Source organism: Impatiens glandulifera, chromosome 1, assembly GCF_907164915.1.
Source record: "Impatiens glandulifera chromosome 1, dImpGla2.1, whole genome shotgun sequence".
In the NCBI taxonomy this organism is placed as follows: domain Eukaryota; kingdom Viridiplantae; phylum Streptophyta; class Magnoliopsida; order Ericales; family Balsaminaceae; genus Impatiens; species Impatiens glandulifera.
In genome coordinates, this window is record NC_061862.1 from 62,984,447 (window position 1) to 62,987,495 (window position 3,049).

Consider the following 3,049-nt stretch of genomic DNA (forward strand, 5'->3'; position numbering starts at 1 on the left):
AGGTTGCGGTTCCTAAATAATTCCAGCACCCTCCACAGTCCTATACATTGGCTAGATTTGTGTTTTTAGTTTTATATTTTGTTTTGTCTTACTTTTCTATTTTTAACCAACTGAATTCTGTTAGTATTTGTAACAATAAATCCTAAATATTATGGGAAAAATCAACACCTATATAAGGTTGATCTCTCTTCCCCAATGATCTATGGAATAATGAATATATGCTTGTGAAAGTTCTTCACCCCTATTTTATTTTATACTTTAAACCTTTGTTTTGGACTGTTTGGTATAGACTAACAATATTCTCTTCTCACTCTTGACTCTTCTTTTCCCTCATCTCAAATTCTTCATTACAAAACTCTTCCACTGCACTTTGATTATATATTTCTCACCCAGTCCTAGAGATTAAGAACTCGATTCTTGAAATCAAGAACTTATAAACACTAGTTACAAAACAAGTCGTAACATCTTGGTATCAGAGCAAGACGTTTCTCGAATGAAAGAAACCCGATAGCAAACAAAGATGGATGCTCTTAAGACCCTACTCGAAGGCCTGTCCCAACAAATGACTACTATGCAAGCTTCAATGGACATAAGGTTCAATGCCGCTGAAGAAAGTTTGGCATCCATTGAAAGTGGTCCGTCTAATAACAGCCAACATCCCTGCACCCAACCCTATGTTAATACTTCTTGCTATGGTTCTCCTACGAACATGCCCTTCCAATATGGCAAACACTATGTTCCTTCAATCCGGCTCACAAAGGTTGATTTTCCTGAATTTAATGGGACTAATTTAGAGGGCTGGTTCATATCTGCCGAGCAATTATTTAGGGTGGACAAGACGAATGATGCCACAAAACTGGAAATTGCCCCCATTTATTTTTTAAAAGAAGCAAGAATGTGGTATGGGTCATATATGCAGAACTACAACCTTAAAGAAGCCTTGTCGTGGGATATATTCAAGAGAGATATCTTGCTGCGATTTGGTCTGTCCATATACGACACCCCCATGAGACAACGGATGAACTTGAAGCAGATCAGTATTGTTCAAGTCCAAGAAACAATATACAGGTCTAACAGGCCCTTGTACAGCGCTGCAGCACCGCTACTGCCCAAGTCATCCATTAACATGGCCCGACCAAGCAGAAAATCCAAATTATTCATAGACTCGCTAATCATCAATAAACCCACTCAAGAACCAGTTTTTGATGATCCACCTTTGCTGCTTGAGATAGGGGATGAACCAACAATTTCTTTGTACACATTCACAGTCCATCAGGGTACTCCTCGGTCGCAGGTCAACATAATGCAAGACAACCAGCTAAAAAAGTCCTTGGAAAAATATAGTGTTGCTACCATGGTTCAAGTAAAAAGTGAGCACAAAGGCCAAAGTGTTTCACTCGTGGAAACAACGTTGGAAGACACTCATGAATATCTCCAACACACAATCGAAGTCTTCAATGCTCTATTCCAACAACTCAAAGACCGACCACCAGCCAAAAGAGTAATTAGAAGCCGTGGATGTTTGGCTGCCCCAGTGGTGATGGTTCAAAAAAATGACTAGGCTTGGATATTTTATGACACTCTAGAGTATAATCGAAAGAAGAATGGTTCTTTTGCTGCCACGGTGGTGCTGGGCCGAATGAAGGACTGATTCTGAATTTTTGATAACACCATAGTGTATAAGGGGAGCTGAAAGACATTTTATTTTTATATATGCACTAGGTCCCGACCAACTACACTATTGAAAGGATGCTACCAAAGGTTTTTTAAGGATTGCGGTCCTAGACCCTGACACTTCTGGACCTGCTGAAAATCAGACCGAACAACAAGAGAAAATAGTTCTCTTTGAAGTTGGCAGGATACGAATTAGAGGCTGACCATGCCATGGTCTTTTTGTTAAGGGCGACGAATTTTGAAGGGGGAGATAATGCTACGGTACAGAAATAAAGGTTGCGGTCCCAAAATAATTCCAGCACCCTCCATGGTCCTATGCACTTGAGCTAGATTTTTGTTTTTTGTTTTATATTTTGTTTTGTCTTACTTTTCTGTTTTTAACCAACTGAATTATGTTAGTAGTTGTAACAATATAAGGCTGATCTCTATTCCCCAAAGATCTATGGAATAATGAATATATGAAATCACTTGTGAAAGTATTCATCCCTATTTTATTTTATGTTTTGAACCTTTGTTTTGGACTGTTTGGTATAGAACAACAATATTCTCTTCTCATTTTTTACTCTTCTTTTTCCCTCATCTCAAATTTTTCATTACAAAACCCTTCCGTTTCACTTTGATTATATATATTTCTCACCCGGTCTTAGAGATCAAGAACTCGATTATTGAAATCAAGAACCTATAAACACTATTTACAAAACAAGTCGTAACATTTAGCTACTGCCATAACTGCATTCAGGGACACAAGTTGTAACAATCTAACATCATTTGAGTTTTTCCCTCTTAATCCACTTAAATAACAATCTAATTCATACTCCTCTGGAATATGAATACATTTTTACGAAATATCCATGTACCTCATATTATATTCTTGAATAATGTTTGCTTGTTTTAGATTCATCAACCTGCTGATTGGTGTATCGTAAATAGATGGACCAAATTGTTAGAGTAACGAGTTCTTAAAACTTATCCAGGTGAGAGCTATCGTTAGGTTTCTTGATTGTAGGTAAGATCCGAATCACGTCCGAGCATCTCTAGAGAAATGAATGGGCACAATCCCTACCTTCACGTCTGCAGTTATGTCCACACGAAAGAACTTTTCTAATGAAATCAGATAGTCTTCCACATTCGTTCCATCGAACTTGGGGAAATCCACTTTCGTCAAGCGATTGGTGGAACATAAGGCCTATCCCTTTGTGGTGCATTTGGAGATGAACCTACTAAATCAGTTGGGAGATCAACTTAATTTCTACTTTCTAATATGTGTAGTTGTTCTTCAATAGAACCTAATTTTCCTTCCATCCATTTTTGCACTTCCTACAACGTTTGGAAAATCGAATTTACCGATGTACGCAAGGAGTCGTTATTCGACTGA